This window comes from Rhynchophorus ferrugineus, unplaced genomic scaffold (assembly GCF_030347505.1).
Source record: "Rhynchophorus ferrugineus isolate W39M unplaced genomic scaffold, kcgeb_rfMv2 rfM3, whole genome shotgun sequence".
NCBI lineage: Eukaryota > Metazoa > Arthropoda > Insecta > Coleoptera > Curculionidae > Rhynchophorus > Rhynchophorus ferrugineus.
In genome coordinates this window covers 11,407,856-11,434,350 of record NW_027472582.1, presented here as the reverse complement: position 1 = coordinate 11,434,350, position 26,495 = coordinate 11,407,856, and the positions used below count along the sequence as shown (strand labels likewise).

General features: G+C 31.6%; 1 non-coding gene across 1 annotated transcript; it reads right to left on the bottom strand.

Annotated features, from left to right (window-relative positions):
• Positions 1-23,632: 23,632 nt before the first annotated feature.
• TRNAL-UAA (transfer RNA leucine (anticodon UAA)) lies at positions 23,633-23,716 on the bottom strand. Its single transcript has one exon. It is a non-coding gene; the product is annotated as a tRNA-Leu (tRNA).
• Between the last annotated feature and the right edge of the window lie 2,779 nt (positions 23,717-26,495).

The following is a 26,495-nucleotide window of genomic DNA, read 5'->3' as shown; positions in this document are numbered from 1 at the left end:
CGAATCATCAACTCGTCGTTGTTTTTGGTCAAAAGTGAGCTCGCGCGACACCCACTTTACACAGAGCTTTCTCATATCCAAGTATTCGTGAATGATTTGATGTACAGGTTCACTTGATATCTTTAGAGTGTCTGCTATTTCATTCAATTTGAATTTACGGCCATTAAAAATCATTTTGTGGATTTTTTTAAAATGTTTTCGTCGGTAACAACCTCTTTTGGGGCGTCCACTGCGTTCACCGTCTTCTGTGCTCATTTCACCAAGTTTAAATTTAGCATTCCAATCCTTGATGGTTGATTTTCCTGGGGCAGTGTCCGGAAACTCGGTATCAAGTTCAGTTTTTGCTTCAACCGTATTTTTTCCTTTCAAGAAGCAATATTTTATCAACACGCGAAATTTTTTTTATCCATTTTTTTCACAATAACAAAAGTTCACAAAGTAATGATTCGACAGCTGTCAAATTTAGACACGCAACTTTTGAGGGTTTAGGCTATTAAAAAATATATCGATTTTTATTCTAGTAGCCCCATCAATGTGTCAGGCCGCAGACTTTTCAATTGACCTGTTTCGGTTGTTTATTTCGGTAACACTTTCTATAGCTTATGAACAAGGTCGTCATCCCAAACTTTATCAAAAGCTTTGATAAAAATTATAAATTGTTATAATTTTCAATATCATTTTAGCTATATTTAATATAATAGCATCAAAATAAACAGCTGACTGTTAAAAATTGCGCAGCCTTCTGTCTGTCTTCTTCAAATCTGTCTGTAGATTTTTTCATTTTAATGTATTAACAAACACATTTGACTTCTTTGATGGTTTAAAACTTTTTATCTGTCATGTTAGTACAAATCTGCAATTGTTTTGCTAAATAAAGCTTGTGAGACCCATTACCACAATTATCTGCTTTCTCTTCAAGCTTCTTTTGCACAATCCTCATACAATACATTTAGTGTTTCATATCTATTCAATGGACATTATCTAGATAGTTTGTATGGAACATACACACTCTCTCTCTCTCTGTCTCCTATCTTAATCATTTTATCCATTTCGAACGATGTACCGCTTAAAAGCTTTCGAGTATTTTTCATTATGATATAATAATTTGATATAAACCCTGGCAACTAGGAAGCGAATGCAATATTAATGAATATCTTTAGAGCTAAAAATCTAGTTTTTGGGCCCCCGTTTTGCTTTAATCGATTATACGTAGACGTTAACGACTTCATAGTAGGCACGGTATTTTATAATCTGAATAAAGTCGTTGCTGACATGCAAAGTAATCAAGAAGGCTTATAAAATTTATGGCAAATCTACTAGTAATAACGAGTCTTAAGTGCATGACATTTATTATTAACATATATTAGTTAACTTTGAATGTTTATAATGAGTTAGATTCGAAACGAATTGGGAGGAGGAGATAAATTATACGTATGAAGACATAATAAATAGAAAGGAAAATATTGTATCTTTTGGCCGACTTCAAAAAAGGAGGAGGTTCGAACTAATCAGTATTGTATCTCTTTTCAACTAGAATAAAATGGGATAGAAAATATTGTCTGATTCTATATCAAATTCAGAAATTTCGGCGAGATCTTATTTCCGTTAAAAAAACTATTATTTTACAGTAAATTGATAGTTTTTATTTTCTAAACTTTCATATTTTGTAACTTATGTATATTAGGACACGGATAATTATTAGTGAATATTAAGCACCATTATCTGATTTACGCTGCCCGAAGCTTTGTCTCAAACTTTCAAAGCTTGAATTCGGATTTTGAAATGGTGAAAGAACATGATAATTTTTTTTCAAATCGTCGCCATTTTGCTATTTTTGTTTCAAAATAAAGACCATATAGACACCTTTACTGATGTTTCTGTAAAGACGTCTTTACTAACGAATTTTTTTCAGGACACTGGAGATTGGTATCATGTAGAGCGGGAACCACTTTCATTAGGTTCAAATTCCTGTGTTTGTAACTCTTTAATTTTATGGTTGTTTTTTTGTGAGCTGCTTTATATATTTCGAAAAAAGTTTCTTGTCTTGAACAGAAAACCATTTTAAATAAAATCTGATTAAATTGCTTACTATTTCTGCAAAAACTAACTGGAGTTAATTCTTTTAAAGGGCTTTTATGAATCATACACTATGTATATCTGATTAAATTAATCCTTCACAATTAATCCTCCAGCATTATTGTCCATCTATACTGTTATATCGATACTATTTTAACAGTTTGTCGATACTGTCTCGAAAGAACGATGAATTATAAGAACACTTCACTGCTTCGACATGTCACGACTCATATATTGAAACAAGTAGTAATCAGAAGGATCAAAATATGGAGAATACGACGGGTGGTGTAGCACTTAAGAAATGAAGAATAACATTATTGTGTCTTTGGTCGTATTCCGGATCAAACGCATCATTTAACGCGTCGAGTAATGCTTTCTAATCCTTACCTTCAATTTTTTGCCTGCCCAAAACGCTCTTTGTCTTCGGGGTCAAAATCACCACATTTAAAACATGGAAACCAATATTCACATGTTGAAGTCAATGAAGAGGCATTGCCATATGCTTCAGACAGTATTCAATGACCTTCACTCGTCCTTTTTCTTCAAATTGAATTAAAAAGTAAGACGATCCGATCTGTAGAAATTCAAACATTTTCAACGACCGAAAACATTTTTTTTATACTTCAATGAATCGTCACATATTGAAAAGTGAACCCTCTCGGTGCGGCTTCAATATGAAGTTAGTTGCGAATTTACCCGATGTGTTTTAACACAGAATAAGGTACTTATAGGTCTGGTAATATCTTAATTTTTAGGTTAATTATTTGTAATGTCACACGGAATATAATAAATACCAGGGCTAAGTATTAGGAAATATTTTAGGTGCTTGCGTATTTTGATTAGCGATATCTATTGGTGAAGATTCGAGGTATCAATGCGAACAACTGTTAAACATTCTAACGTAACTGTTAAACCTTGCTCTCTCCTGTGACAACCCTGGGTGACACGTTGTAAGAATTGTTAAGGATACACCACACTATACTACGGCACTCATAGCAAAGCCCTCTGATTACCAATTGATTAGATCGATGCAGTATAGTTTGGTTTGCCCACAGTTTTGAAATGCTGAAGAAGTGCGAAGATTAATCGACGATATTGGCATGATGCCAGAAAAATCAGAACAATGTTGTAGAAAATATTTTATTTAATATGTGAACCAATTTTTCGTAACAAAGGCTTTATTAACGTGAAAAAATTATCCGAACACATGCAAGCGCTTAATAAATTATTTCATTTTGTGAGATACCAACATATCCAAAAACCTACCTTACTTTAAGACAAATTAGGTAAAGTTTTTGATAAACAATTTTACAAATTCAACAGGCGTCTCCTACACATTTCTCCTAGATCATGTAATACGCGTACTGATTCATTGACAGAATAGAAAATGATGTTGATATATAAAAAAAAGAATACGGTTGTTTGGTAATATTTTCAGTTGTTAGACTGTTCTCAAATTTACTTGGTTAAAACATGAGCTTTAGAAAACTGTCGGCGGTCGGTTTTGTGTGTAGTGGAAATGAATGAAACGTTAGATGTTTTCTCTGTGACCCAGTTTAAACTAGTATAGACCACATGTCTCTCCCGAAATGTTAACGGTAACTTTCTTCGTCTAGCCGTTTTGTCGTAAATCAGGATATATGTCTTTCTCTTGTGATGCATAGATATTTCAGTTGCTGAATCTGTATTTATTTTAAAAGTTTTTTTTGGTAACTGTTGCGTACATTATTCCTATTATTAGATGCTTGCATGTATTTTGATCAGCGATATCTATTGGTGAAAATTATAAGTATTAATATAAACAATTGTTAAAGGACCTAGCCGGAACCATTAAAATCGGCATTTCTCTATGTAAAAAATTATTATTCCATTTAATATCATTGATATGTTTAATGTATGTCGACCGTGGTACGCTTAAATTTGTATTTTCGATATTTATTACTTTTGTAAGAAATCTGCTACCGAAACTTATCAAAAGCTTATAGAAACTTATGAAGATGCTGCTCTGTCACATCCCTCTTGTTATTTTTGGTTTCAATGATATAATAGTGTTTATATTGATGCCTATGACAAGGAAAAACCTGGAGGTCTAAAAAGTTTTCTTTAAAATAAATTGCAATACTTATTGGACGAAAACCCAGCTTAAACACTTAAAAAACTTTCAGACTGTTTAACAGTTAACTAATCAATTATGTTCAGTTTTACATGAGATGGGAGGAGACATCTTCATGGTTATTATAACTTCCTGTGTACACGATGGCATTATGAAGGTTTAGTGTATTACGAGCTGTTAAAACCGAGTGAATGAGTCACTGCAGGTGTCTATCGAGAATAATTCAGAGAAGATGTACCAAGTGTCCAATTATGATTTTTCTCAATTTATTCGACAATTTTAATATGTTTTCTTGTGCGAGCTATCTAAAGGTGGAAACTTTTACTTGGCCAATCTATAAATTAATTTATTTTCTACGAAGGTATAGTAATTTCAATGATCTTTCTAAAAATATCGCCAAAAAGGTCATTTTATAAGTCATGGCTTATCAATTAATCTATAAAAATAGTTATAGTAGACTATTTATTTAACTTAAATTGTAAAATATTCGTTTTGTCACGAAATTTATATAATGTGACAAGAACCAGACTTTCGATGTACAAGAGCTGTGCTTCATACTAACTATATGTTAACTATGTATTTTATTTACCACATTTTTGAACAATTTTTACTGGAAGGTTGATTTTTTATATAATTGATAACACAGGTGTACACGATTTAAAACCTGTGTAACCCAAAACTATTTATAAAATAAATTGGAGTGTTGAATACAAATTAGTGGCGCGTTTAATAAAATAATTATTTAATATAATAATTATTTTTAAATATAATTATAAATATTTAATAAAATAATTATTTTACTATTTTTTGAACATTAACGGTCATTTACTGCATTAAAAAGTATAAATTAAATATGAACAGAGGCTGAACTGATTCGTTTATGCTACATTGGATATGTTTCAGGCATTTCATTGCTCGCCGGTGATGAACATCGAGATAATTTTTTACACTTGTGTCTAGACAAATTAGCAATTGACACTGCCCGTACGTGGAACAAGCTTCGATACGGATAATACGTCAGTATATTTATCACGTTTACATGTTTTCCGAGCATATAACATCAACAAACGTAAAACAATACTTTGGTTCAACGTCAAAGCACCAAAGTTGTGAAGATCAAGATATCAAATAACGTCAAGAATCGTTCTCATCTGCTCGGGTCCAAAAGTTGTCCTGAATTTGTAAACTTGTTTAGTTATGGTTTCTTCAAGAACTTTTTTTATATCATCAAGACATTTTAGATATGGATGTTTAAATCTAATATATGTTGTGAAATTGGTTACATATATATCATTTATATCCCATCTGCCATATTCAGTCTTGTGAAGATCTCGATGAAACAAATTAGATTTGTTTTGTTTGCAATTTAATTTTGTGTACATGTCACAAAATTATATTATTATTTTTGTACTATTTAGGCTCGGTACCACCTTCTAACTGATCAGGTGGTAGTATTTAAAATAACGTTGTAAATAGATAAATAGATTTAGGTAGGTACTAAGTTAAACTGTGTGTATATGGTAGAATATAAAATACGTGTAATAGATAGGTTAGATAAGTTTTTTGTTTATTTTTATTTAGTTATTACAACCAGTATTATGTACATATTTTATTTTAAAACGTTTTTTTTTTGTGTTAAAACGTAAGTTTGATTGTTTTACTTTTTAGTGAGTTCCTTATTTCTTTTGTGAAGTTTGTTTAATTTTTTTGTTAAAAATATTTTATTTTTCTCTTTTTAGTATTAGATATTTACTCAATAGATTACGCAGTTTAATTTTATTAAGTATTACAATGGGTAGCCCAAGTGAATGTCCAGATCCAGGAGTCCGCTACCTAGTCTAGGTGATTTGAGAAATATTCTAATCAAACTAGAAAAAAAAAGTTGATGCCCTGTTGGGGATTGAATCATCGACTGACGTTCGAGATCAACGTTCTAACCATTATACCATACAAACAGTTGCCTATAATGTTTCTACGACGTCTCATACGTCAAGCAGAGTGACTGACTTTTACACCGAACTACTTCGTTTCGTTACTTCAGTTTAGCAATAACGTTATACACTGATAACTGATTATTTTGGATAAAAAATATGTAAAAACATTGTACTTGCCTTTGAAATTTAAGTTTCTCCCTCGATTTCCTCCCCTTCTCCCCAACAGATCCTGATTTGGTTTCGTTCGAGCACATCCTCGGATGTGCACTTTTGGAATAATCCGAGAAATCGGCGAACATACATTAAAAAAATCTATACAGCCGATCATAGAACCTCTTCTTTTTTTGAAGTCGGTTAATAAGCTTTTGTTTATTTTTATTTGGTTATGACAACGATTATTATGTACATATTTTGTTTTAAAATATTTTTGTTTAAGTTTGATTATTTTTTATTTTTTAGTGACTTTCTTGTTTATCTTTTGAAGTTGGTTCAATTTTTGTTAAAAATATTTTTAAACAAATAAACAGATTCGACATTATTTTTAACAATTGTTCGAAACGTATCAAAACTAAGAACCGAAAGTTTCCAACAGCATAAAAAAGAATCTTCCTGCAAAATGTCTTACAAATTCAAGATACGTTTCTGCTTTAAGCGATAAAATTTATGCCGTTAATGGGCTATAAACTCACACTCGTTCGGCATACAATAATCAAGCAATCCACAACATCAGCCATTCCTTTTTTTTGTTCTTATACGATTATACAATATATATGGTGCAATATTATACTGGTACATATTCAGTTATCAAAAACCATCGTCAAGTTTTGATTGTGTTAATTTCGTTATTGATTTACTCACTTTTACAGGTTCATTTTTGTCAGCGTGTTGACGTGTGGAGAAATTCAGTTTGTTCAGATTTTTAATCTTGTTTGGCTTTTATACTTTGCACAACGACCACCCAGTATAATATTTTATAATGCATATTATATTACACAAATTAGTGATTATATTATTCGCGGTGGTCTGTAAATGATGCCCGATATATAGTGGGAAATACCTAACATCATAACATTTTAACTCAATATAAAAATTCGGTATTAGATAATTTAATAATCTGCTTCAAAATATGGTTATTAGATGTCTACTGTACGATTTATTGATTGTACGTTTGCGTTGTAACTCGTGGTCGCCAAAGGGCGTAGACATGTAGATGAAAGCGTGTAATTTCTTTTTATGGATGGACTTTTCTTTTGGTTTCTTTCGACATTATGACAGGGCATGTTCTACTTAAAGTTTATATAATGATACGAGAGTTGTGTTGTATGCTTCGGTATTAGAGATGGAAAAAAAATTATCAGCATTATTTATATGCAAAACTGTGATGAATTGAAAGCGGAATTGAAATACAGAGATTTCCATTATCCACTATCAATGATATGATTGACCATTACCAAATAAGTTGATTATATTAGGTGCTTGAATGTATTCTAATCGCCGTTATGTACTGGTGAAAAAGGTCGATGAATTTGACATGCCCCTACATAAAATGAGTTTTCCAATGTGCTTGTATTATTGAGCTATTTAGTGTAAATATACGCCAATTTGAACAAATCTGCTGCCAAAAGCCATCAAAGACTTTTAGAAATTTATGTTGATTTTACTCCGTCATGTTACAATCATCATGTCCTAGCATGTGTACATTATGGAGGACAGAAGTGTGAAACATTTCGAGATTTACTTATATATACATTATATGTGACCATAAGCATGTCAATGAAGCTCAATAAAAAAACTGAACAGAGAATAGATGTTGTGAGGGTAATTAGATTAATGAAGTTTTGTAATTGCATGTGCTCTTACAAAATTACTTAATTAAAGCAAACTTTATAATTACAATTTTGCATTTTATTTATAAAAATAATTCTATTTTTCCTAAATACAACTTACTAACATTAACTAAATTATGATAGTACAGCGGTTACGAATATGTGAATTAAAAAAAGGGTAGTGGGAACATTTTGTTTCATATTACATATTAAGAGTTAGGTATTACCACTTAATAACAATATACATTGTGTCGTAATAATTAAATAAGGAAATTTTAATATTTCGATATTCAGTTGAATACTAGTCACCATTTAAAGTAAATAATGAAGTAAAATGTTGAATATTATTCTTGATAAATCCATGTTCCGAGTAAACGAAATAAAATAGAAGCGTGCGAAAAAGTTCACGTATGTCCACATTTTTAATTCATTTACTATGTTGTTATTAGTCGTTTTATTAAATATATTTTAAAGTCTCCTTTTTACCAATGAGGGTTTATCTGGACTGAACCTACAGTTTAGTGTGAACTTCGAACCACGGTTCTTGACATTAAGACTACCGACTGGCCAATGACTTAGAAGTCACACCAGAAAACATCCGGTCTTAGCCAGCCTGGTTACTGGCGTGATTCGGATCATTTTCCTTGTCCGATTTGGTACTCATGCCCCAGCAGGATTCGAACCCGCGACTATCGCAACAGTAGGAGGACAAGCAACAGTAAAAACTAAATCTATGTATATATCTAGGAGGACCCATCGGCCCAGCTTAGTATTTAGTAATGTTTACGTGTTAATTCTGCTGTTTTTCTATTAAATACACCTCACTACGCTACATAACACAAAATAAAATGGTCTGATTCTTTTTATTATCAAAGAGTTGTATTATTTCGATATTAACATGATAAGGAAGTCTCTCCTCATATTTCCTTGCGATTTTCTTAATTTTCTGAGTGACTGTCGGTATCTGAAGGTATCGCTATAAATAATCAGTCCTGTAGATGCACCCATAGAACTTCTCAAGACTGCGTTCGGAAAAATTATTGTTCTTATATTACTTTTCTCGCAACGTCCCCAAAATTGAATTCCCTATGTCCATATAGGTTTCAATACTTGCTTGTTAAATAGCAATTTGTTATCTAGTGATAATTGTGATTTTTTTCCAGTTAACCAATACATTTTCATATATTTGAACTCAGTTCACTCCTTTTCTTTTTACATACGCCTTCAAGCGATGTTTTTCATCAAGATACAAGCCGATATTCTAATGATCAAAATACATGCAGCGCCTAATTGTATCATTTTTTAATTACTCTTAGTGGTTCAACAATCTGCCCAGTCGAGCAATAAGAATTTTTTATGATTATATTATATAAATGGCATGTAGAAAATCGTGTGTAAAATATTATTTTAATTAATTAGTCTTATTTTAAATCTAATTACAAAGCCTAATAGGTCAATCGAAAAGTCCCCGGCCTAACAGAATAAAACACATTTTCTTGGCAAAATTAATTTTTTTATTCAACATAATTCCCTTTAAGGGTGATACACTGATTATAGCGACTCTCCTTTTCGATACCATTTTGTAGTACGATTTCTCCAATGCTTCAAAATAGGCCTCAGTTTCGTCGATAAAATCTTCATTCGACGAAAAATTTTTGCCAGCGAGCATTCTTTTGGGATCAGAGAACAGGAAATAGTCGCTAGTGGCCAGATCTGGAGAATACGGTGGACAAAGAAGCAATTCGAAGCCCAGTTAATGGATTTTTGTCACGGTGCATTGTCTTGGTGAAGCAGCACTTTCTTTTCCTTGAAATGCGGTCAAACGGTCCAATTACACTATGTAATAGTAGCTGTTGATGGTCCTTCCTTTCTCAAGGTAGTCAATGAAAATTATTCCATGCGCATCCCAAAATAGGGATGCCATAACCTTGCCAGCCGACTATTTTCCCACGCTTTGGAGCGGGTACATCGTGTGCAGTCCACTGGGATGACTGTCGATTAGGCTTCCGAGTAAAATGATGGAACCATGTTACATCTATCGTCAAATATCGACGCAGAAACTTGGGTTTATTACACTTGATCATTTTTAAATACTGCTCCAAATCATCAACGTCGTTGCTTTTGGTCAAAAGTGAGTTCACGCGGTATCCACTTTGCACAGAGGTTTTTCATACCCAAATATTCGTGAATGATATGATGTACACGTTCAATCGATCGATCATTCAAAATCATTTTGTGGATTTTTTAAATATTTTCGTCAGTAACAACCTCTTTTGGACGTCCACTATGTTCGGCGTCTTCAGTGCTCATTTCACCACGTCTAAACTTAGCATAGTCCTTGATAGTTTTGCATGCATCCTTGATAGTTAATTTTCCTGGGACCGTGTCCGGAAACTTGGCGCCAAGCAAAACGTGGCTCAACTGTATTTTTTTCCCTTCAAAAAGTAGTATTTTATCAATACGCGAAATTTCTTTTTATCCATTTTTTTCACAATAACAAAAGTTGGTTCACTCAAAATGCTATATTTCTCAAACTAATGATCCGACAGCTGTTAAATTTATACATGCATCTTTTGAGGGTTAAGTAAAAAATCATATGGATTTAATTCTAGTAGCGCCATCTATGTGTCAGGCCGTGGCCTTTTCAGTTATATATGTCCTATAATCATATCTGATGGTGTTGGACACATATTGGATGTAATTCAGTGAGTTCATAGTCTTGATTAATAGTGAAAGGTTTATCTGAGAGGTAAGATTTTAGTAATTGGCAATGTGGATGGGGGACGAGTTTGACCTGCTACCCTTTGTGTCGTATTTCATCAAAAGCCTGAGAGATGTGATTTTGTTTACAACACTATACACTTGTTCTATAGTCCTGTGCTTATTACGAAAATCAAATTAATGTTCCAGAATAATCTTTCTTCTTTTCTATTGTGTTGTTAAGCCTCTTTATGTATGATAAGTAGTATAAGAGTATGTATATTCATTAAGTACTGAATCTATTAAAGCGTTAAACAATTTACTCTACTAATAAAATTGACTATAGTTAGCTATTCCTGTTAATTGTGTTTGTCTATTTACACTAATAAGTTCAGCATCCTTTCAGAAGTCATTTAAAAAACAAAACTCCGAAAATCGTTTTAGTTTTATTTCAATAAAACACGCGATAAAAATTAATTACATGTTTGATTTAACAATGCCAAACGATTATAGTAAACGGAAAAAGAGTATAATACCGAATACGATGTGATAATGACCCGAATTCGAAACAGGCACGAAATCGCCATTATTCTATTGTTTTGTGTTTGTGAAAATTCCATTTCAAGTCTAATGACGTTAATTAAAATATTCCCTGACCGTTAAGGTGACACGGTCCGATTATTCTGACGGCAATGTAAATAGAAGAAAATTCTATATATAAATATAGCTGATATTTTGATCAGAACAAAAAAAAAACGCTAATAGTTTAGTTTGATTCAGCTTTAATTTTTTCCATGTTTTGATTGTTGGTTATTGGTTCAAATTAGTGTTGGGAACTATTAACTGAAATCGACTATCGACTGTTTAGTAACTTACTAGTTTTTACTATCGACTATTTCAGTTGCTATTTTCATTTTGAGTGATTTTATTACTTTTTACCAGCTACTCTTTGAGTCGACTGATTTTGTTACAATTTGCTATCGACCTTTTCAGTCGTGTACTTTTAGTTACTATTTTTGGTTCTAATAGTTTCATTCTACTAATTTTTAACGTTATATATATATATATATATATATATATATATATATATATATATATATATATATATATATATATATTAATATAGAAGCATTTTGGACCGATATTTTTTCCAGATTAGGATATTATATTAAATAGGCTAAAAAGATTAAAATTGTGAATGATAAATAGCATTGAATAAAATATAAAAACAAAATAATCTAAATCTGTTTTTATGACAATAATATTTCGATTACTCTCTCGATTTTTATTAAAAAATATTTCCTTTCAATAATAAATTGTGTGATAATTTTTAATCATGTCATAAAGTAGCTTTTTTATGATTCTTATTTTAACTATAATTTTTATTTAGCATATATGGTTATTGTACATTTTAGTTTGGTCTATTGTATTGTCTATATTTATTATAGTATATTATCTAAAAATAGCAGTTAACATATTAAAATACGATAAAACATTTTTGGGGTATTATTCCATTCCATAGAAAAATTCCATTCCTTTTTATAGATCCACAGAACATTCAAATATAAAAGTAATTCTACTTCGTCTAAAAATGAAATTATAAATTGCATGTATTCAGTAGTTATTCTTTCCCTTTTCTTTCTTAAAGTTAGTACGTGAAGGAATAAGTACATCTCCGTCTCGCTTATACTACCGTTGGAAAATATAAGCACATATAAAATCCTCCGTCCTTTCCTCTCTCACAATTTATACAGGAAAGATTTCGTACATCTTCGTCTGACATCACGAATTAAACAAAACAATTGAACCGTGTATTTGACTGAAAATAATAATTACTATTTTCAGTCGCTAGTTTTTTGACTATCAACTGTTTCGACTGTTTTCAATTAATAGTTCCCTACGCTATTTCAAATATTTGGATTGTGAATTCATTTTGATGGATTTACAATTGATAGTGTTATTATATCGCATAAATCATTTTCTTCTAAAAAATATTTTATATTACTATTTGCTTTTTTCCATTATCTCTTAAAATTCATTTCAATTTGGGTAAGTAAATGCCCAAAGCATTAGTAGAATATCTAATACAAATTGACTCAAAAATAATGTTAACAATTAAAACTGGAAATTTATTTTATATTTTAGTCTCCTTTTTACCAACTAGGGCTTATTTGGATTGGATCTACTATTTAATATGGGCAGTGATCCACAGCCCTCACTATTACCAGGCATTATTACCGACTAGCGAGTGAACATTTTGGAGATCATCCCAGAAGGGATCTGCTCTTATCCAGCCTAGTTACTGGCGTGACTGGGATCATTTTCTTAGTCGTGTTTTACACTCTTGCTTAAGAATAATCACAAATATTAAACAATCACAAAACATAAATTTCAAGGATTTTTGCTGTCACTGACTTGTGTTACGGTGCATTGTCTTGGTGAAGCAGCACTTTCTTTTTCTTCAAATGCGGCCTTTTGCGGCGATTTCGCCCTTCAAACGCTATATAATAGTCGCTGTTGATGGTCCTTCTTTATTCACGGTAATCAATGAAAATTATTCCATGCGCATCCAAAAACGCCATTACCTTGCCAGCCGACTGTTGCTGTTTTCCCATGCTTTTTAGTGGGTTCATCGTGTGCAGTCCACTCGGATGACTGTCGATTGGACTTCGGAGTGAAATGATGGAGCTATCATCTTCAAAGACTGCTCTGAATCATTAACCCATCGTTGTTTTTGGTCAAAAGTGAGCTCGTGCGACACCCACTTTGTACAGAGCTTTCTTATACCCAAATATTCGTGAATGATGTGATGTACACGTTCAGTTGATATCTTTAGAGTATCTGCTATTTCATTCAGTTTCAATTTACGGTCATTCAAAATCATTTTGTGGCTTGTTTTAGTGTGTTCATCGGTAACAACCTCTTTTGGGCGTCCACTGCGTTCACCGTCTTCGGTGCTCATTTCACCACCTCTAAACTCAGCATACCAATCCTTTATGATTAATTTTCTTGGAGCAGTGTCCAAAATGTCGGCATCAAGCCAAGCTTTGGCTTCAACTGTATTTTTTTGCTTCCAAAAATAATATTTTATCAACACGCGAAATTCTTTTTATCCATTTTTTTTGAAAAGGTGAAAAAGGTGTTTCACTCAAAATGCTATAATTCACAAACAAATGATCCGACAGCTGTCAAATTTATACACACATCTTTTGAGGGTTAGGGCTAACTAAAGAACATATGGATTTATCTCTAGTAGCGTCATCTATGGGTCATCTATCTTTCAGAAATGATCTTTCACTACTAGAAAAAAGCCGCCCATTTATTGGATATTTCTGAATGCTAGTTCTCACAGCAACTGATTAAAATTAAGTAAATTAGACCTGGAAAATACTCATTAAGTTGCGTGAAGACTTTAACACATATTAATTAGAAATAGCTAATAGGAGATTTTGTATAACTATATAGCCTTAATCTAGTCCATAGACTACCATTTGTTTTGACCGATTTCGATTGTATTCATAAAAATACGTTTCGTTAAATTTGAACCGACCAAAAATGGGCTCGAATCCTTTTTATCCCAAAAAATTATATTTCTTGTTTAGAATTGGTCTAATAAACTTCTTATACTCTGATATAAAGTCAAACAATAGACATACAAATACATGTTGCATACAAAACTATGTTTCAACGTTTCAAACATCAAAACCTTTTTATGCCATATTTCATTCATATAATGAACAGTTGTTAAATGAAAATGTTGTGTCATTTTTCAAACAATGACGTTTAAAACCGAACTGATTCTAGGCTTTGTTTTACTGATATTCGCTCCCTAACAATAGAAATGTAGTTCAAGAACATACATCTGTCTAAATGTAGTAAACACGTTGTAATAATTATGTCACTGTTTGGTCGGTGAGAAAAAAAATTACCCTCTAACATGATATTAAATTTAACCCTGAATTCTTTTTTAAATCTGAACCAATTACTAACAGGAAAATAATTACCACCAATTGAACAATTCAACAGTTTTTTTCTGCTATCGTTGTTGTGTCTATTAGCTCTTGATTAATTGGCGATTTTACAGTTTCTTGTAAAAAAACGGCACTATTGTTTATTTTTAGCGTGCCAATTGTGGGTCTTAAGTAATACCGCAATTTACTTAATAATAACATTACGTTTAAGACAATTTATATGTTTTGGGTGGCTTGGTGAAGAACTCATAAGAACATAAGCTAATATTAAATCTTATGGAGTCATATTATTATACATGAGAGTTGCCTTTTATATTTCGGGATTTTGTAAATGTGGACTTACCTTTTGACGTTGGATGTTTTTATCGTAAGGTCCAATATTATTTAAAGTATTCATTTATTCAGAACGTTATTTTCACAGTAAAGCCCTATTTGTACTAGTCATAGTATATTATTGATGTTGTCCAAAGTTAATGGTTGTTTTAGTATTTTAAAATCGTATTTTGATTGTGCATTCATTATTACTGCGTACTATAGTATGTGCTCTTTGTCGATTAAATTATAACATTTTTTGAATACTAACGAAACGATAGTTGTGTGAACATTTTTTTAAAAATAGTTTTTGTGAGAAAAACATCAAAATATATGGACATCGAATTCAAAAAAGAAGTTCTTGGGAAGGAAACGATTTTTTTAATATAAAAAGTAAATGACATACACATTGCAGCTAGCTATTCATTACCAATTTTTCCTTAAAATTGATCTTGTCCAGTGTCTACAAAACTTAATGGAGGTTAACGGATTTATTATCTCCTAGTGCAGTCCGTAAGTTCAAAACACAACATGGTTTTCAAATATGTTTTAATTATACTAATTTAATGCGTTTTTGGGTCATTTCAGCCTTCTGTTCGAGTGTTGTCAAGTAGTTGTAGTAACTTATTATGTTAATTATCAGTAATTTTTTATGTTGCTCGAACTCTTTAATACCTTCGCTGACCATTGGTCCTCTTAGGTCTTTGTGAAAAACTTTGTTATGATAAGTTTGGATCATATTAATATTGGATATTGTTGAATGACTGATAATACAATTAATAACAATTTGTTTTGAGCTGATAATTACGATTATCGTCGAAGTAATCAGCACAATTTTTTCAGCCTCATAAAAAGTTCTGCTCGCTTCTCTTTAACATGTTCCTATGGAAACGAACGAAGAAAAATAGAGATGGTAAAGAATCCAGAGAAGTGGCTACATTGGATAATTAGCTTTTGGTTTGGATTTTGAAACGGAAATATCAATAAAATTATGACTTTACTTTTTCCAATGTTCTTTCAATCTATTATTAAATGAGTTTTGAAAAAAACTTTACACATTTATACTCAATTCGCTTAATATAACTGGACAAAGATCTCATTCACTAAAATTATTAATATAGTAATACCGGTTTTGTTGTTTTTTTGGTTCAATGGTAATTCTAAAAATTAAATATCAATAGTGTTATTTTTAGCCAAATAATGAACGTGATATTGACGCGTTGATATTATGGTAAACGGTTACTGTTCCTAGTCTGAAGCGGTACATGATTCATGAATGACATTGATGGTCAGCCTTAAAATCCACGTTACAACATTCCCTTTCGAAAATTTATTTTGCAGTGTTTGTGTTGCTATCGGCAGAAACCTCATATATATTCTGTAAAGTGACTATAGCTTTTATGTAAATGAGTTTACATAATTGCCATATTCTTAGATTCACATAAAAATACTATTAAGAATGTTAAATATAGTGTGTATTGATTAACTATATATGTATAACGAATTCTCAAAAATAAATACTAAGTTCATACACATCTGTTTTCTCATCTCTCGGATGTTATATAAATTGTATCGGACAAATTCGACATTAATTACTATTATATAAAAACACTACTGTTGCAACATATGCTGACGGTACAATGGTTTTATCATCACACAAGGATCCAATATCAACCACAAGAAACCTCCAACTTCATTTAACAAAGCAGAATTGTGAGCAAATGAGACTAATCTATTCTTTGTGGAAGAACTTGTCCCTCGGTAATAATATATCATTTTAAACTCCGGCAAGCAGGCAACGTTAATTATCTGTCAATGATTTTGATCGCAATTTAACATGGAAAAACATATAGTGACGAAACGCAAACAGTTTAGGTTTAAACTTAATCAAATGAATTTGCTGATAGGGCATAAATCTAAATTATCCTTAGATAACAAGCTTTTGTTGTATAAGTCAATACTTAGGCCCATTTGAACCTATGGTATTGATCTGTGAGGTACTACAAGCAAACCTAACATAGATATCCCCCAAAGGTTCCAGAATAAAGTGTTACGAGTCATCGTCGATGCCCCTCATTACGTGTCCAACAAACTAATCCAGCGATGTGTCCTTGGTACCCATGTGTGATTCGAAGTTTTAAGTACTTGAAAATTATTAGTGCACCCCAATGCACTCGCCAAACAGTTAAATGTACGAAATGACAGTGAAGGGCGTAGGCTCAAATGAATTACCATACAAACTGATTAATAGACACATAAAGTAAGATATTATAATATCTAGAATAAGTTAGAGTAGTCTTTAGAATAAGTTAGGATAGAATTTAGAATAAGTTAGAATGGTATCTAGAATAAGAATTACATAGTATAAACAAAATTATATTATATTATAATACTTATTGCCCACGGGCAGATTGTTGAAGTTCTAAGAGATTAATAAAAAAATACACTATGAAACATACTGTGAAAACATACTTGGAAACCTTAAAATGGGAAGTGTTACTCCATCCATCTTATTCTCCAGACCTTGCTCTTTTTGATTAGTATTTGCGTTCCGGTATATGAGTGGTAACATATCTGAGCAACCATTAACATAACTGAGTCACTTTATTGAGCATTATGATGACACCGAAAGGGTTACCGTCCTTTCGATATGGAATCCGTACATTATCTGAACGACGGGAAGAAGTAGCGACTATTGATTTATAACAGTTTTAATAAAGTTTTAATTAAAAAATAATGTTTATTAAAAATTAAAACAAATATATATATATATATATATATATATATATATATATATATATATTTAAAAATATAAGGTTAATAAAATCATCAATTACAAGAACAACTTTTGTTTTCATATTTCTATAAATCTTTAACGCGAACAATGGAGAGGCTCCGGAGGCTTCGAAATTGTCGTTTTCAATGTCTTTGTCGGAGACGAATTGTAGAAAGCGTGTTTCCTTCTTGCTGATAGTCTCTTCGTCGCAGAACGACAACGGTAATTATACGGTAAATTGTAATTACCTAGAGAACGCTGCGGTAGCGTCTTCAGCGACACGTTAAATTGGCTAAGGACAATGAATGCTGTTCTGTTCCGAAAGAAAATTATTTAGGGGTCTTGTTTTGCAAGCGCTGGCTGACTAATTGATGTCGGAATAATATTCTCTTAAGTAAATAACAATTCATAATATTGCTGAGTGTAGAACAAAAGTTTAATATAATAGAAAGTCAATAAAAAATGAAAAGTGACTGAAGAAGTTATACATTATCTATATCTATATAATAATAAATTATCGCATAACTTCAGAACTATTAGGACAAGATTCATGGACTCACGGAAAAGTTTTTTTTATCTTTAAATCTCATCAGAATCTCAGAGTAACACAGAAGGCAGTTGACGAAACATTGAGAGATTGAGTCTTCTTCTTAAATTTGTTTTAATCAAATTAATGAAGAACTTATGCAACTAAGTGAATATATTCTATCAGGAAATTTACAAGTGCAAATTAATATGAGATAATTTAAAATATTATCAATCACAACCAAGAACCTAGAGAAGCTGATGCAGTCAGTACATTCAAGTGCTAAATTTGTCTTTATTACTGTTATAAAATTACGAATTTTGTTAGAGATCTAACCCAAATACTTACTCTTAATATATACTTAATACTTATCACAGTGGTAAGGTTTTATTTAATTTATTTATTATATTGTTAGATTAGTCGTTGCTGACTAATCAACAAATTGTTTCAACAAAAACTTGAATTAAAGGACCTATCGGTCCTATCTTAGTTTTTGGTGTAATAATGTTTATAAACTTTGCTCTTCAGATTGCTTTTGTAGATCTTCAAAATGGCACTGTTCCTCCGAATTGTGCTTCTCTACAGAATATTCTTCCAAATTTTGGGGACTACAGTTTCTAATACTATATAGCTAAGAAACTGAGCTGCTACAATCTGCCTTTGGTAGCCGTTTACCCTGAACTGCCAGCTTCTTTCCAAATTTCAGTAGACTATGTTAATTCAAAACAATTTTAATCTGCCTTTATTAGCATTACACGTTAAACAATGATGTATGTGCCAGCAATACACTGACTAGGAGTGTTTTTCAAAGCTTGAATGTTTATTACTTGGAGTAGTTTATGGATAAGTGTCATTGAGAACCTAAGAGCGACATTGAGGGTCTATTAGAAAATAGACCAACCAGTCTCACTCGTTTACCATTCAGGTAGTCAAACAAACAAATGGCCGAATTGTATGGGCCTTATTAAATTAAATTGAAAAAGTTAAAACTTATAATATCATTTGATTAGCTATTGTTGGTCAATAATATTTATTAATAATTAATTGCAGATATAGTATTACTCATGCAGAGAATAAGAATGGGTTTATTCCTGGTGCAGAATTAGTGTTTTACTCCAAGTCCAAGGGCGACTACCATGGAGAAATGAACCATCAAATGTTTCTGTTATGATTTGAAAATTAATTGTTAAAGAACCTGGAGCAACCATCAGTTTTTATTATGGACAATGCACCATATCATAGCACGTTGGGGGAAAAATCCCAATAATAGCATCAACAAAGGCTGTAATGAAGGAATGGCTTTCAAAACATGAATTTTTGAAGGAATTAGGAAGTTTTGAAGAGACTATGCTAAAAAATAAACTATTTCAAATGTTCATTGCTTTTTTTGCAATTTACTTTTTTTCAGAAATAAGCCCGAAAAAAGATATATAGTAGATCAGATGGCTGAACAATATGGTCATATAGTATTACGACTTTCTCCCTATCACTGTGTATTCAATACAATAGAATTGATATGGGGGGTAGCAAAGAATTATTATAATAGACATGCTGGTCTAGAAGAAAATTCCATCAAGAACTAGTTAGATACGTGGAAGGAAATAAAAAATACAGTAATATCAAGATGACTTGCCAAGTAAACACACTATTGAATGTAACAATAACAAAACATAAAAAGGTAAATATGCTCTCTAGTGAAAGTAAAATACATTACTTTGATATATAATTGTTAATTAAGTGGATTAGGCCTCCACGGGGATACAACCAATTACATAAAAAACGTAAAACATAAAACAACTACATAAAAAAGTGTGGAAAAGAGTTCAATGTAAATATAATAAAAGAACTTTAACCTACAAATTATTATAATTCTTGACTGTTGAGCTAAGTCCTATAATATATGCATATATATTTATATATATATATATATATATATATATATATATATATATATATATATATATATAATAAGGTTGGCAACGCTGGTGTTTATTTATGCCCTTGTAACTAAAATGTTGAAATCATCTAATCATCAATCTATCATAAGAAATACTTATTGCCCACAGGGTAGATTGTTGAATCATTTAGGGTGATAATTTTTAAAATATTATTATAATATTAATATTTAAAAAATATGGATTGATTTCCCTAATACAGTTTATTCAATTTTTCGATAAATGTAAAGTTGGGAAATAGTTGAAATCTGATGCTATTAAAACGACAATTGAAATTTATGTATTTTTAGAGAAAGAACGCGTCTCTTTTGATTTTTATCATTTTCGCCGAAATAAGTAAGAGTCAATTTCGTGTCGTTCGTAGTTGTCGAGTCATATCGCAATTTCTACGTTGCCTTTGGTTGCGAAATTATACATTCACCGCGGTCGCTCATCATCTCCGAGATGTCATTTGGGATTCGGAAATTTCGCGACGTGAATGCATCCACACGATTCAGATTCGAACGAAAATTAACGTCTCGCCTGAACGATACGTCAATAAACGCCGTCAGTCAAAACTGAAACGAAAGTGACATCTAAAATGGTATAAATTAATAATAGAGGACGACTCATCATGCACCATCATAACAGTACCGTCGGATGGATTGCGTAATGTTGGAACTTTCACAATTCGATAGTATTGTTACTGTTTTACGTTGAGTGCAATTGTAATGCGGATTATTATTTTAAAAAAAGCTGAGAAACATTTTGAAACCCAGACATCATACAAAAAAATAATTAATTATTTGTATTTAACCCTTTTTAGTTAGTTTTTTATTCTGATATGTTAAATAATACACAAATATAGTACAATATACAAAATTACATTAATAAACACTAAATATTTCAACCAGATGACGCTTTCTTGCCACAAAATATAGAGAATGTAGAAGGAGAAACAAAATTTGTTTTTTTATAACCATTTTGATAACGATACAAGCAAATTGAATCACAAGTTTGACGTAATTAGTTTGCCGAAATAATGTTTATAATGTGATGTATACTGTAGTATCCTAGAATGTTTAAATATTTTTTAGAAGTTCGCTTATACAGCCATGTGTGTGTTTTTTTATATATATTTTAAAGTCTTCTTTACAGTCTTCCAACTAGGGGTTTATCTGGACTGAGCCTACAGTTTAACGTGGGCTCCGAACCACGGTCCTCGGCATTAACCCTACCGACTGGCGAGTGACCAACTTAGAAATCATTCCAGAAGACATCCGGTCTTACCCAGCCTGGTTACTGGCGTGACAGGGATCATTTTCCTTGTCGGATTTTGCACTCTTTAAACAATCACAAACATAAATTTTCGACCATGCCCCAGCAGCATTCGAAACCGCGACTATCGCAATAGTAGGAGGACCGTCTTGTCGCCTTTACCACTGCGTCACCAAGCGGGCTGCCATGTGCTGTGTTTTAGGTTATAGTCATAAGTTATAGTTATAGTTATAATATTTAAATAAGACCTAATAGATTCGTAGTTTCCATTTTATACAGGCTGATTATAAAACCAAATGCGGAAAACCATTGTTAAACCAAGATGCAGAACCAGTCTTGCAGTTTAAATGGTAGGTCCTTTGTTATCGGAACTGTGTAGAATCTTAAATACATAATATGTTTTTATTTACAGACCCTTTTCCATTATCAATTGCAAATGGAAATATGTATACCAGTTTGGCATCACAAGAAATGAATCTGTATAAGTTAGTAAGATGAAAATCTGTAAAATGAACAAGTCAGTACAAACATACTTTTTCAGGGTTTCCAAATTGAACTGAACTGACATAATATGAGTTTAATAACAACCCTTTTTGAGGAGCACTCCAGGCATTTAAACATTAGTGACAAATGATACCGAATTTATTCAAATTCGCCAGTATTATAGATGTACCTGGGGGTACCTACTAATGTGGGTACATACCTGAGGATTCGAGGCGAATTTACACGAGAAATTCAAAATACGCATGAGCAGAAATGAATTCGGCGAACATTCGTGATGAACAGGTTTCAAAATTGGTTAAAAGTCGTAGTCCGTATGTATTTTGCTTAGTTCCAGTCTTTGCCGCAAGACTTTGAGCGTTTGGCTTGTACTAGGAGATGCGAATGGGGCCAAGAAATTTGAGCGAGAGTGAAAAAATCCGACGAAATTATGATTAGCAAGTTTTGGTTTCTAGCAAATAACGTTGTCTTAATTAATTATTGCTATAAAGATGATTTTGAACGAGATATATGTGTTTAATATCTATTAATAATTACTAATAATACGTAGAATTATATAAAAAAGTTATAAAAGAAAATGAAAAATCTAAATTAAAATTTTTATGATTTCCTTGCAAGAATATTTTTTCTAAAATATGAAATAATATATAACTGCGTCGAAAATTACTAACAAAACCTGTTGTCTTTCTTATTTTTCATTAAATTGAGACATTAAAAAAACGTAAAATTTTCATTAAAAAAAAGTAAAAAATTAAGTTCACCAAGGGTTGTAGGAATATTAATTTTCAATATACTAATGTTCAAAACATATGTGAAAGTTTCTATACGAAGCATAGAATTACCAAAAAAAATATCCAGTAACTTTTTGATTATTTCCACCAAATATAAACATAAGTACACTAAGGCTTCTTATTTTTTAGAATAGCCTTCTGAAAGCAGAAAGTACCAAACACAAAATATACAGTCTCAACTATATTTACTCAACTAAACCATATTTCAATGTTTTGAGGTGTCAAATTTTAGCTTTGCTACCAAATTTATACCTCGAGCCACCTTAGCGGCAAATTAAGAAACTAAAATAATATCATAATATATTCTTATAGGGGTTGTGAACTTTTCATTCAAATCATCTTGTACTCGTCATTTTTTTCATACTAATTAGCCATTGTGCCTGAAATAGTTTCAACAAGTTGACAAACATTTCACATATTTCCAAATAGTAACCAAATTACTAGAATATAACCATACTATACAGTCGCTTCCTCTGGAGGCAAAACAAATCTAAGCTTTTTCTCGATTATTTTATCGCAGATTCCCTTTTATACTCTCTATGTCTTCTATTTCGTTTTGATGAAAATGTGTAGATGATAACTAGAACGAAAAGAAAACTGATTATTTTATTATTGAGTATATTACTGTAAGTTTATTAACATATACTGTATCCTATGAAAGGAACCAAATCGACAAACAAGTAATATCATGTAACTGTTTTACTTTGAATATTACAAACAATATATCAATGTTCTATAATATTTCATAATATTTTACATTTGTATCTTAATCTATTAATTTTTTATGTCCCAACAAATTCATGACAATTTCAGTCACTGAAATTAGATTTTTGTTGCAGGTTCAAAAATCTTGTATTCTTGTATTAGAATGCAAAAAAAAATAAAAAACGAGTTTGTCAGGTGTGGGGTTCGAACCCACGCTCCCTTTCGAGAACCAGAGCTTAAATCTGGCGCCTTAGACCGCTCGGCCAACCTGACTATATTAGTTTTGTTCTAAACATAATATAAAACTGGATAAATTTTTATATATAAAATTTTTATCTATTATAGGAAAGTATAATTAGAACTATTTTAATCGTTGTGATATAATAATTATCGAATGTTTTTTATTAAATATCCATATTAAATGACCTAATTAAATTATTGTTATTGTTAGATAAAAATTTACAAGTTTATGTTATTTTGTATCATTGAAAAGAATGATAATAACCTGACAAATTTATATGTTAATTTACGACGTGTTCAATTAATCATTGTGCAGTTTGCACAAAACTGAAAGGCGTATAAATGATTGTAAACATGAGTTATGTTGTTGCTATTTCTAAATCATAAATAAGAATGAAATCAATGAGAATAAAATAGTTTATTAGAACCACATTTATACTTGTCTACAGAAATACAATTTAAATGAACTGTTGTTGAAAAAAATATTACAAAGATATAGTAACGAAATCAATCAACGAATAAATAGGAACTAAAATATTTCTATAAATACAGCTAATTATGAAGCAACTTTATAGATAATGAGCAGTAACTAAAATTACTAAATATAATAAATATTTAATTTTTAAATATAAAGCATCATACGTTTCTTCAAAATATTAAACAACTAATGCTCAGTATAATTGAAATTGTTGCTTTTTAAAACAATTAACAGATCAATTGAAAAGTCCCCGGCCCACCATAGTAAAACACATTTTTTGGTAAAATTTTTTTTTTATTCAACATAATTCCCTTTAAGGGTGATACACTGATTATAGCGACGATTTGTCCTTTGCTTCAAAATAGGCCTCAGTTTCGGCGATTACCTCTTCATTCGACGAACATTTCTTCACAGCGAGCATTCTTTTGGGATACAAGAATAGCAAATAGTCACTGGGTGCCAGATCTGGAAAATCGGTGGATGAGGAAGCAATACGAAGCCCTATTCATTGATTTTTGACACGGTTCATTAGAAGCAATACAATTGCTGGACAGCGCGTAGGATGTCAGGAGATTGAAGCGAACAAAACCATACGAACTTATATAAAGTGTATACATTTAGTGCAAACTATAGCTATAAGTTAATAATAATAATTTTATAATAATAATTAATTTTATAATAATAGTTAATAATTTTATAATTGACGAATACATACTGATGTATTTTCTCGCACTCGTCTTGCTTGTTAATTAATCCAAGTATATAGGAAAAGTAGTAATAAATTAATTGTAAATTAAGATTGTACTAAGCGTATCTAATAAAGATGATAAATCATTTGGCGCTTATTCACACAAACTTTTGATTTTAAAAAAGCCCATAAGAAAATGTCTGATGCTGTTAAATCCGGAGATCTGGCTGGCCATGTTAAATCGCCACTTCTTGAAATTAGTCTTCGTGGAAAAACGTTATTCAATACTTGAATAGGTGAACGAGCTGTGTGTGTTGTGGTTTCATCTTGCCGAAACTACATGTCCTCCAGTCGTTGCTCTTCCATTTCAGGCACAAGAAAATTTCAAATCATGTCTTGGTACCGTTCAGCAGTTACTGTTAAACTGCAACACCTTGATCAGTTTCAAACAAAATAGGGACCAATGATGTTTCCAGCATGAATACATACCATACCATATAATTGTTTTTAGTGGATGCAATGATGTTTCATGAAATAATTGAGGATTCTGTATTTGCCAAAAGCAACTGTTCTGTTTATTGACGGGGCTACTGAGATGAAAATGGGGGCTTCATCGCTCATTATCAATTTAGACGAAAAATCTTCAATTTCACCAGAGAGCCTTAGGATTGCATTACTGTACTCAACTCATTGATCAGGATCTCTCAGTGGCAGTTTTTGGACTAATTGAATTTTGTACGGGAACATTTTCAAGTGAGTTTTCAAAATTCGCTCTCAACTTCGTATAGAAATGTGTAACTGGAAACCACGTCTCCGAGTTGATGTTTCTGGAGACTCTGCAACGCCACATTTTCAACGTTACGAGGCCTGTCTGCTGGCGTACCGTACCGTCGAAAATTCGCATGTAAACGATAAATTGTGGTTTTGTGACGCACTGGACTCGTTCTTGTGGCGTATATGTATCCATAATAAAATTTGAACGTCTACACAATAAAACAGTTAAAGCGCAAGTGAGCTAAACGTCACATAACCAAGATGACGCGGAATCAGAATGGTAGCGGGACTTTTGCTCCACCTTTTTTTAACTATCAAGTTGCTACGTTTTTATTGTAAATATTTTTTAATGTGTCGTAGCTGCACTGACTATTAATATGGACATTGCGGTTAAAATATCTCTAAAAAGTTACTCCTTAGTTGGATTCCGCAGAACCAAATGGGAACAAGCATACGTTTTTACAGCTATATCTTGTTATCTAAGGATAACTTTTTGCGCCCGATAAGTCAACATATAAGTCCAAATTGTTTTCGTTTGTAAAGTATGTGTTTCTTCCAAGGTAGACGGAAGAATACATAGGAAAAATATTATTAAAAAAAACATACTGAACACATTTAAATTAAAAATTCTAAAACCGTGTACAAATATTTCTGTTCGGTATCATCTCGAACAATAATAAATTAATTATATAAAATAAATACACGCCAGGGAACTAAAAATGTTCGTAAATGAACAAAATATTGACGTTATGATGGTTTCCGAAACACACTTTACGGACAAGAATTATCTGAAAGTTCCTAAATATAAGCTTTATCATACAAATCACCCTGATGATAAAGCACATGGAGGTACAGCCATAATAATTCGAGAT